Source organism: Condylura cristata, unplaced genomic scaffold (genome assembly GCF_000260355.1).
Source record: "Condylura cristata isolate star-nosed mole 26May11 unplaced genomic scaffold, ConCri1.0 scaffold00005, whole genome shotgun sequence".
Lineage (NCBI taxonomy): Eukaryota > Metazoa > Chordata > Mammalia > Eulipotyphla > Talpidae > Condylura > Condylura cristata.
The window spans coordinates 26,782,745-26,794,890 of record NW_004567106.1 but is presented as its reverse complement, the minus strand read 5'-3'; the positions used below and the strand labels follow the sequence as shown (position 1 = coordinate 26,794,890).

The window sequence follows — 12,146 nt, the reverse complement described above, 5'->3', positions numbered from 1 at the left end:
CAATTGTAAATAAAGCAGCAATAAACATGGGGGTGCAGGTATCTTTTTCAATCAGTGTTTTTGTGTCTTTTGGGTAGATACCTAGCAGTGGGATTGCTGAGAAATATCCAGTAACTTCTTAAAGTAGCAACATTGGTCACTAAATTATTGCTTTCAGTCTTAAAACCTTAGTGACCCTTTGCAGATATTAAAATATGTCAGTGCAAGTTCAACTATTTATTTAGGGTTTATCCTCAAGATTTCTTATGATTCATTCCAGAAAAAATAATTCTGCAGTTTGACCCTGAGTTCTCAGTAGCCCATGTTGTGAAGTGTGGGGGTGGTTTTCACAGTCAAGTGACTCTCAAAGGAATTCAGTCTTCTGTACACTGAACTCCTTTTACTGGAGATGCCATATAGTTCCTAGGGGAGAAAAAAAATTCTGATTTTTTATTGGAACTTTCCTGCTTTATCTGGACAATCTGATTTGTTCATAAACTTGGAATGTCTTTTGCACACTTCTACAGGATCTTCTTTCCTTCCTTGGTTTTTCACTTCAGGTAGGAGTTTCATGGCTCTGAGACACTAGTACAGTTCACAGGTAGGTGTCATGTCAAAGTTTTCTTGTTGGATTAGAAATTCAAGTTTTCAAGTCAAATAATGATGTGTCTAAAATCTATGTACAGTCTACTTTGAGAGATCTTCCCTACTTGAGTTTTTCCAAGGATATGAAGGGTTCAGAAATTGAGCATTTTTTCCAATTTTTTTTTTCTTTTCAACTTTTGTGATAAGGAGTTACATCCCCCACCTACATGTATGGGCTTTCAGTCATTTCTCTCCACATACATAGGCATTATACTAGGTTTTAAAATTTCTATTACCTTTTTATTATTCATTTAACATTTGGGTCATTTCTTTCACTCTTCTCCACTATTTCATTAGTTCTTACTGAGTACCCAGATAGGGCCCAGTTACTTTGCTAGATCATAAGCACAAATGAATTTCTGGACACTTATTCTGAGTAGTATAAATTCATTACTTCCCAAGCTGCCCAAGAAGAGCCCAAAATCACAACATAGCTGCATCATATCATCTGTACAATGACTGTGAAGTTGCTAGTTAATTATTCTCAACCTTGACAAATAGACATGAAGAAACCCTAGGGACCAGTCAAGGATGAACAACTAGCATTGCTCTGAAGTGGTGCTCATGGCACCTTTAGCCCTCCTGGTCTTCACAGATGTAGAAATATGTAAGCTTTCTGATATCCAATAATATCCATGACATGTTCTGCCACTTGCTCTACTTTATACCAGCAGTGGGACCACACTTGCACAATAACCATTCTCCCAAAACCATCTTGACTCTCCTTGAATATGAAAATGGGTCATTAATGAAGACTCTGCTGTCTGAGCAAGAACTGAATGTCCCCAGAGTCCTGAGAGTGACAAGGGACTGGCACCCACCCATCCAAGCCATAAGAATTCTCTCTTCATATTCTCAACAATGTTATGCTGCCATTTAAATTTTTCAAAAATTAAAATTTGTGCTCTCAGTGCTCAGGACTTGCTCCATACCAATTAAAACACCAAATTTGGTTGAGTCAGGAGATCCCTTCTAGGTTGTTGCCATGGATTCAACATACAAGATAACCTCATAGGAAGCTCTTTGGAAATCCCCGCTGTTAGTGCAGGGCAGATAATTTGATTTTGTACAGTTTCCACCTCTCTTGTTTTCATTTGCAAAATTTAAGACTCTTACCAATAACCAGTAAGGCTGGCGAGATGTCCTGCTTCAATCATTCAATAATATTGGTGAATACCACTAAGTTGGTGAACCCCTCATCTGAGGCAAGTCACCAAGTCACAAGAGATGTTACTGCGGCATATGGTGGTCCCTCTGGGCTGTTTGTGTTTATTTTTTTGTTCCAGGATCTCCTCAAAGGAAACTTGTAGAACCCTGATTTTAAAAATTGAGAGAATTACATAAAGTTCATTTGGAAGTCAGCACAGATTTAAATCCATTCCCTCATTCTGGGGGGATGGATACATGGAATGGGTAATAATCCTCAGTGTACTAGTGTCGATTTGGAGGGAGGTCTCTAATCAGTAGGCCACAAGGTTCTCTCCATCCCATCTTTAGACATTACCTCTGTCAAAATGTCTCCTTCTGGATCATGGTTAGTGAAATAATCCAGAAAGAAAAAGAAAAATACCAGATGGGTTTTTAGGGGGATAAAAATAATAATGGACAACTATATACCAGAGACATTTTATGGAATGGGAATAAAAATGGAGGGCTGGGGAGGAAAGTACACGGGACTATGTTGATGGCACACAGAGGAATTGGTGATGGGAAGAGCACATGAATTGCAACTGAGATGGAAAAGGCACAAAATTATGTAAAAATAAACTATTATAATAAATAAAGAAAATGAAAAAAGTCTCCTTACACAGATAAGATATGGACAGTATGGTTATCAAATCCAACAAAATGAACCCCAAAAATCAAGACTCTGGACATCCAACTCCACAATATACTTCAAGAAACCATTTAAGCAGGGGTTAAACTTTCAGCGAAGGTAGGATTTAATTGCATATGAAGACTAACTACCAAAAGATGTGTATTGCCCACTATTGTTTTGTTTTCTTCTTCATTCTTATTAGTATTCTTTTCCCTAAAACATGTATGTCGCCTCTGAGACCATGATAAGTGACCACGGTAGTTAGCTTCAGCAAATTATAACCGGTCACTTACTAACATCTTAGAAGAACACTATGAGTTATCACACAGTGCTCCTTGGCAGATAGAATGGAAAACAAAGTCCTCGCAGGCAAGTTCAAGTCCTGCAGCTCAATAGAATTTTAGAGCTAATAAAAATATTATAAATCATCTAGCCTATGTATATATTTCAAAATGAGGTAATTTAAGTAATATGATTTCCATGACTTCAAAATGCCCCACTAGAATTCACACACAAAGCCTGAATGAGAACACCACCACTTCCATAGCTCACACCCTCGGAGCGCCAGGACGCCTGAATCGACACCTCACAAGTAATGCCTTTTATCCACTTCCACCTGACACATAACCCCTGTGAGCCCTTCACACCTGCATTCCCACAAAGCTTACCCCTTTCTTGTGGTTTCCTCTGTCTAGAAGACCTTCCTTGTTGGTCTGGGAACAATCCCTAATCATCTTCGAAGACTCAGATCAAGTATCAGACTTTGGGAAAATTACTTATACTCCATCAAAGTGAGTTGCTCATTGTTCACTCTGTTGGTACTATGTGAATTTCCAGGCTGGTCTGCAGCTCACTCTATCCTAGCATAAGCTGCTGGCAGCAAGGATTAAATGTTGGCCATCTTGAAAATCCAGCTTCAGGAAGAACCAAGTATATGGTGGACAATAAAAACTGAATTAAACAAATAAAAACAAGAAGAATTTTTAAAAATTAGGCCTGGCCCCATTCCTTCAAAAGACAATTTTTTACTTTCAAGGGACTTATCCAGAGAAGCTACTTGCAATTTCTCGACAATTATGTGTTGAGTGATGAATTGGGGTGGGCCGATTCCAGTTCTCCCATGTTGATGGGCTATTACCAAAACTCAACTGATCACAGCCTGTTGTTATCTTGACTTACATGACTTCCTACTTTATTGACTGACTTCCGCACTTCCCCGCATTTATCACGTTCCCCATTCTGGACTCTCACCATAAAGTCATGCAAAGAACTTAGGGCAAAATTCACTCACACACACTAGAGTGTCCTCCATGCTAAAAAGTTGTGCTGGTGTGAGTGGGGGAAGCTGGTAACATACTTTAGTTGAAGGGTAGGGCAATACAATCATTTTGTAATCAACATTTTAAATGTGCATCTCTTTGCCCCAGCATTTCCACTGCTAAAATTTATCTTATGGACAAATTTGCAAAACTCTACAAATGAATAAGTATATTCATTGCAGTGATAACTGAAATAGCATAGTTTTTAATTGCTGCATCCATATCCTGAAACTCCATGCAATCACAAGAAAGGATATAACAGATCTAAATTTACTGAGATGTTCACATACTACTAATTCAAAATACAAAATATTAAAGAGTAAAGATTAGTATTAACCCATTTGTATAATAAAAAAGATACATATCTTTGTACATGTCCAAAAATTACTAAAAGAACATTATGAGTAATATTAATAGGTTATAATAATGGATGGTATAGAAGAAAAATAGTGATAGAATGATTTTTTTATTTTATATACTTGTGCAGTATTTGAATTCTAGTTCTGTTGAATATATTACTTTTATGATCTTCAAAAGTGTCTTCCATCGTCTTCTTCCACCTTTGTGCCTGATGTATTTCAGTTTAAGCAACTAGGTTTTCTCAAGACTGAGGTTATTTAGTTCATATTAATGCTCTCAACCTCATACCATTTCCCAAACTTAGTCTTTAAGTACGACCTTTCCAATTTTTCAGTTTATCATTAACCAGAGGAAGGCATCAATACATGGTCACCCAGTCCAGGTACCAAATTACAAAAAGTGCACTTGGTAAGAAAAACATGCTAACTCAATTGCATCAATTAAAATACCAACAAACATTAGCAGTGCCACAGTGTCAAGATGCAGGAGGTCAAAGACCAAGGCACTCTGCACAGACAGTTGCAGGGGGACTTAACTGGGGCAGTTCTGGTTGTGCCATTAGGACCAGGAGCACTCCAATCTCAATGAAAGTGCATAAGACACCACCATTATCCGCGGATCATTGCCACGATAGACCCAAACAACTCCAGTCTATCGTGTCAATGTGTATTTGGGGAGTCTTTAACACACGGATCATTGGCAAGCTGCGCCATAAAAGCCCTGTAGGAACTGCGGCCGTGTGTAGAGCCGACGCACACCCAGGGACTCCCCCGTGCCTGGATCATTTGCAGCGCATCGTATCAATGCATACTCCGGGAGCCCTACTCTGCAGCCCCAGCATGCTGAGGAACGATGTACACCAAAAATACTTATGAAATAGTTGTTACAGTGCATACACAGTATTCACTCTTCTAAATGGCATGTCAGCAAGTTTAGTGTGTGACAAATAACTCCTAAAAGGCACAAAACACTCCTAGAGGCCCAACTTCACACATGGACAGTTGGTCCATGGAACTGTGGCACCACAGGAGTGGGAGTATGGGCCTTTCTTACCAGAAACAAAGGGAAAAGGCTAGCCAACCCTTTCCCACAACTTAAGCCAGGTGTCTACTCAGTGTTGTCAAGGTTCTCAATATAATCCCAGGTAGTTCTAATTACTTTCCCAGGCATCTGATGCTGAAGAGCCAAGAACCTTTCCTCTCTCACTGCCTGTTCCAAAGTTAACCCAGAGGAAGGTGAGATGGCTGGAGAAAATTCCTGGGGTGGTAAACTTCTAACCAGTACTGTCCAGTGGAAATACAACATGAGTACCATAGGCCACTTGAAATATTATCTTAGCCACATTTAAAAGTTAAAAAGAGACTTTAATGATATCTTGTACTGGGATTATATCAAGAACCTTTTAATGATATCTTTTTCATCCAACATACCCAAAATTTTACCATTTCAATATCCAATCAATATTTTTAAATGGTAAGAAAGTTGACATGTTTTTGTTTTCATCAGTCTGATTTGGACTAGCCATATCTGAAGTGCTCAACAGCCACATGTGGCCAGTGGCTGCCCTAGTGGACAGCACTGCATGCGGCTGGGGAGGGCGTTCCCAAGGGCTAGGTCCAGTCTCTGTCCTCAGCAACTGCCACTCAGAGGTGCGAGTCTGGCTTTCCACCACACCCCTCGCCAGTGCTGCACCTCCTGAACGGCCTTTTCTCAGCAGCCTGAGTGGGTGGATATGTTTTGGGTCTTGGAATCATAAAAATGACCACAAATATGCATTTAACAGGAGCGGAAAGCTACTTAAGCCAAAGAGATAATATCATTAGATACTCTTGCTTGATGGAGAGGAAGAGGAAGGCAAGGGAGAGTGGGTATGAAAAAGGGCGCGGGAATGACACTAAATGAGGGTGGTGGCCTCACTGCAGCTAACTGCCCCCCAAATGTGCTGTCTGCAAGGCAGCAGGCCCTGTGCGTCGGGGTTTGCGGGGTCACTGGCAGTCAGCCCTGGCGTCTGAAACCGAGTCTTCCCAGACACACAAAGGGGAGGAGGGACAGAGACAAAGGCGCGGAGACTGAGGGGAAGAGCCCGGGAGAGAGGCGGAGGCGGGGAGCCGGGTGTGAGGTGGGGGCCTCGCCGGGCAAACAAAGCACCCGCAGCTGTCAGGAGAAAACGGGGCGCCGCGCGCTCATCCGGGGATTTGCAGGAAGGACGGCCCGGTGGCGGGGGAGGGAGGCCGGGCGCACCCGGCAGGTCTATTTGAATATCAGGCTCTGCCACACTCGGGGCGCCGCTGACAACTTCATTACCTCCGTGTATAAAAATGACTGCCGGCGAATGCAAATGGCTTGCCCGTCTCAGCCGCCTGCCTCCGCTCTGCCGCGGGCTGCGGGCGGAGGCCCCGGGAGAAGCGCCGCGGCGCGCCTGGGAGACGGCCCGCGCGGGGCAGGCTCCTCCTCCCGCCCCGCGGCCGCCGCCCGCCCCGCACGCAGCACCCTGCGCAGCCAGGTTGGGGATTGAGGGAGGGGCGGCTGAGAAGTGCTAGCCTAAGATTTGCTCTAGTGTGTTATGCAAGTGCCCTGCCTTTTTTCTTTCTTTTTTTAAAAAAAAAAAAAATATATATATATATATATATATATAAAATGCATGCAGAATTGGGGTACAGGCCAGAGGTGCAGGGACGGTGAGAGGATTCACCAGATACAGAGTGGGGAGCAGAACAGGCAGATCAACGAAGTACACTGCTGAGGGGAGCAGCGGGCGGGTCAGGAGGGGCCTGCTGCGCCCTGTGGGTCACCTCCAGGGCGGGGATCGAACTCGCACTGAAGTGGCTGCAGCCTGCGCTTTAACCTGCTGACCCACCAGGGAGGGCCTTATCAAGTGCCCTGCCTTTTAACCACCATCAAGTGAATGTCCAGAAATGCCCAGAAAACAGAACACCCTAGGTAGGATTCCTAACCTTGAACTCAGATGGCAGAGTTTGGGCCCCACTGGGCCAGGAGTGCCCAGGAGGGCAAAAGCATGTCTACCGCCCCCATTTTCTCCTATGAGCAAGCAGGTGAGGGGTGAAGCTGCTTCCTCCTCCCCAGCCTCCAGTGCATCTTCACTCAGCAACCCCTTCCACATCCCCTGATGAACCATATGCGGTTGGAGGCAGGACTGCAAAAGGAAGAGTCCTCACAGAGCAGCTCTCCCTTTAGCATGAGCAGAGGGGAGCACTCTCTCTCAGGCCTCTGACTGCTCCACTTACTACATGGGGACACCTCTGGGGCAGAAACTAGGTCATCTTTATTAATAAATACAAGAGCAGCAACAGTGATAATAATCTGAGGGCTTATTATGCACAAGACACTGTGCCAGTTGTTTTACTTAGGTTACTTTTGTCACAACAACCTGATGCTTGCCTGAAAATCTAGACCGGCAAGATTTCCAAGCCGAGGAAGGGATAAGAGTGATGCAAAAGCAGGTTTACCCCCACCCAGAGACTGTGCTTGCAGCCTGCTTGCCAGCATTTCTTTTCTGGGCCTTTCTGGGCTCCTGCTACTGTCCATGGTCTTCTAACTTTTTCCCCTAGTCGGCTCCTCTCTCTCACTTGTGCCCTAAGGGTAAATCCTAAACAGTCAACTTATTATGCTCAACCCCTCCCTTTCCAGGGATTGGCTCAGAAAATGTGCAGGTGAGGGGGCCTGGCCAATGTCAAGCCAGGGGGCATCTGCTGGGAGTTGTGGGAAATGCTTCCTCTTCTATCATAAAATCTCTCTTTTTAACACTGGACACAATTCCCCTTTCTTCTGCTGGAGGATATTTTAGTTCAGTGTGTTGTTTGTTGATACCTGGTAACCAGGAAGAAACCAACCAACAAGACCCTTTTTGCAGAGACTTGCAAGATTTGATAGACTCAGTATGAAGGCTAATGTTCAAGGAAGCCATTTTCTAGGTCTCTCTCTACCAGTAGTGGAATCATAATGCCTTGTGCTTATTCAGGGTTATATTGGAAATTAATTCCTTTTTGGAAAAAAATATATAAAGTAAATTAGTGAAAAACTCCAGAAATTTGGTCACATGTGCACCCTCATTTCATCATCAGTAAAATGAGAAAAACCACTGAACCCCATACTTTAAAATGACACCTCACACTTCCAAATTCTCTTCCTAGCGCTCACCTCAAACCCCACTCAAGCACAAGGCATGAAGCCACTTTTCCTCAACTCTTTTTTCCATCAAGATACCTCTTTGCCTACTCAGGCATCTCGCTTGCATGCACTCACCAGTATTTGAGACTGACTACTGTTTACTGTTCTTCTTGGGCTCTCTAGACAACTTGCCTCTTGCTTTGAACATCATGGCGAACAATGGATGTGTCACCAGACACTAACTAGTTTCCCTTGGCAACTGCTTTAAAACACAGAATCCAACTTAGAATGGAAAATTGATTTTCATTGTTTTATTAAAGTCATGTGTACTTTTTATTAAAATATGCCCCAAAAACTGTATAAAATATTTACTATATGCTTTAACAATTCATCCAGAATCAATACATGGTAACCAGCTCAAACATCTCTAATGTTTCCCATCACCAAGACCCTTAGCAAGGCATTCAAGAAATTTCGCAATCTGTACCTTATCTGTCCACTATCATCTACTCAAGTCATACTGCTGCATCTCCTCTCCTGAGACATAAACTTCAGCATGCTGGTTGCCCACAGTCTCTAGGGAACCCGTCTCCAACTGTTCAAACACCACTGATCCTTCCAGGTCCAGAGAAAATACCAGCTTTTCCAGGAAGCCTTTTCCATTCCTCTCATATGGTGACACAAAATATCATATGGTGACATAAGTTATCTTGCATTTGTTCTTGGTAATATTTCTTGTAGATTTTATGTTTATTAATACTCAGTATTCCTAAAATAATACATAATTTCATAGATAGAGGACTTAAATATTATCATGCAAACAAATAAAATGGATGATAAGAATAAAAGTGGAATGTAAAAACCTCAGTCCCAACTTAAGAATGAGCTATTCTCTTAGATGTGATTAAAATAAACTTTCTTATACCTTTTGGTTTGTAATTTTGATGTAATAGGAAATCTGTCTCAACTAAAATTATTAAATAACCATTCCCCTCTTCTAATAGGGCAGATAGGAAAATTGCAAGCTATGTTTTTTTTTATTGTTGTTGTTGTTGTTCTTGTTTTTTAATGTTACTTTCTTATCCTACATAGGCCTTCTAGTTCTCTTAACTTTTATCTATGTGAGGCAAGAAAGTTCTTAAGTGGCAACTATAATTAGATTCATATCATTTATTAAAATAATACACGAACTTCCTTTTGTGATTATATCTTCCATCTTCTAATAAATGTATAACTGCCTCTATAACAATCCCCAGTCAGATGATGAATGTTCCTATAATAATACTACCTCTCTCCCCTCCTTTTTTAAGGAGCTCATGGAACAACTGCACAAAATCTGATGATTTTGAACCACTAAAAACAGAATTACAGCCCTGTCATTTGACAAAAGTGAGGCCCTAGGCTTGAAAGAACTTTCTGGAAGTTGCCCTGCCAGTCAGTAGCAAAGTGGAATTTCATTATCCTGTTTTCTGGTTGACTGCTCTTAACACCACACAATGCTATTAATGATTAGTGTTAAGAACAGAACTTAAGTTAACCAAGTTATCAAATCAAATTCCTAATATAGAGTCAATGGCGCACACTCAGCCAGGTCTCTGTAGGAAGAGGGGCCATATTAGATCCTCAGAGGCAGAGAATGTGTCCTTTTCACACCAGTCCATCATATCCAGAGATTCCCACTAGTGCTACCTACACCAAGCCCTGCTTACAGGTACTCAAGGTCTCCTCAAATCCCTAGCTCATGAAGATGATACTGTGAGCAAAGAAGGAAGCCCCCGGCCCTCTCAAAGCTGAAGCCAAAGCAAAAGTTTTGAAGGCCAAGAAAGCAGTGCTGAAAGGTGCCCACAGTCGCACACCTTCCCACAGCCAAAGATACTATAACTCTGAAGGCACCCCAAATACCCTGGGAAGAGTGTCCCCAGGAAAAACAAGCATGGCCACTGTGTCATCATCAGGCTCCCACCAATCATCGAGTCAGCAGTGAAGAAGATGGACGCCAACACCACACATGTGTCCACTGTGGATGTCAAGGCCAGCGCCAGGCCACACAGGATGAGAAGTTCTGCCACACCCTGATCAGACCTGATAGGGAGAAGCTGGTGAATGACCCCTGACTCCTGACTAGGATGCTTTGCCTGTTGCCAAATCAAGGTCATATAAACTGAGTCCAGCTGGCTAATTCTAAATATAATCTTTTACCATAAAAAAATTTCCTATTTCATTATATGTCTCAGCAGCTCAGGGGACAAGGAAGATGCTTGATTAGGTACTTCTCTCCTTCATTCTGAGCTAATGAAGAAAAGAGTTTAAAATGGAAGCACCCAGCTGATAATGTGTTAACTGTCTTTTCACCTGTGCAGTGAATTTAAACCCAAATTTTAAGATTAGAATCTGACAGTTCCATCATAAAAGTAGTTTTTAAACTCTTAAATATTAGTTAAATTGTTTGTATTTAAAACCATAAACAATTGTTTTATTTAAAAACCCCAGGGCCTGTATTTTTTCAATGTGGAATTATATCACTTGTTCAAATCATACATTTCTATACAGGAGAAAATAAAATATGCCCCAACTGACTAATATTTTTAAACAATAAAAGCAAAACTAAGAAAATGAAGCCTAACTTCCCTTCTTCCTCCTCCCCTTCTTTGACCAACAATTGCTATAATCCACACTAATGAGGTAGACTGTGTTAAGAATTTTCTTCACTTAACATTTCTCATTATTAATAAATTTTATCCTGACAACTATAAAGTGAACACTTTGGATTTATGCACCTAACCTAATTACATATGCTGCATGTACGCATTTCATTATTTACTTGACAGATTCATTCCTTGATATCATAAATAATTAAATAAGAATCAAATATTAACAATCAGATACATGTTAATTCTTCTCAAATCTGTAGAAACAAACTATATTTTTATCTTCAGTTCAACAAGCACTGATTAAAATTTCTTCATTAAGCAAATTTCATAAGCAAAGTTCTTGATCTACTTTTCTTACTTTCACTGAAAATTAAACCTGGAATAAATTATTCCAGGATAAGTTCATGGGAGAAAAAATGAATATAACAGTATTTCTAACAAGCCATTGCACTCACAATCTTTCTTAAACACTGCAACATCTTATATATGAAACATTAATCTTAAATGTTTGTTAGAATTTTTCAAATACAGTTTTTTTTTATCAAGGAGAAGCCAGAACCATATTGGTTGCTAGTATTATTGTGCCAGCCAGCGTATCTAGCCTAGGAACATGATGATTTTAACCGAATAATTATTTTGTGACTTGTTTAAAGAGTAATTTTTAGATATTATGAATAATGGTAGAACAAAGTTTATTGGGAATGAAAATTTACCCCAAGGTCAAGGTATAGCTATTGCTTTTTCTGCTTAATAAAGTAGGTTTAAATATTTTTTATTCATGTATATCAACATCTTCATTGATCAAGCTATTCTCACTTTTTATCAAATTTGCTTTGGTAGAGCATACCATACAATTTCATCATTTAAAAAATATTAAAGATTTATAGATAGCCACATTACTCATAATACAAGATTAATGCCAGGCTGACAGGTTTTTGTAAAGATCTGACTCTTTTTTTCAAAGTGCATACACCATATCTATGTGAAATGTACCTCTGATGGTGCATATTGATTACTCCCTTCTCTTCTCTTCTAATGCCAAAGAGAGAATATTATGGAATGATTGTCAGGGTTAGTGTGTCTCTGACCTACACATGTACTATTAATAATTTATGAGCTGATTTGAAATACAGCACCAAGAACCCAACTGAAGACCACAGTCACTGCCTGGATGACACACACACTCAGGGTTGACAGCACGTGCACCCAGATTTTGAGGTTCTGCTGTTAAAATACTTAGAGAAA

At 40.9% G+C, this 12,146-nt stretch overlaps 1 long non-coding RNA gene across 2 annotated transcripts in view; it reads right to left on the bottom strand.

Moving 5' to 3' along the window:
- The window catches only part of LOC105853204, a 139,914-nt gene extending 133,388 nt beyond the window's left edge, over positions 1-6,526 (bottom strand). For both annotated transcript variants that reach the window (XR_001145054.1, XR_001145053.1), the window contains exon 1: positions 6,427-6,526. This is a non-coding gene — a long non-coding RNA (uncharacterized LOC105853204). The remainder of the gene's footprint in view (positions 1-6,426) is intronic.
- Between the last annotated feature and the right edge of the window lie 5,620 nt (positions 6,527-12,146).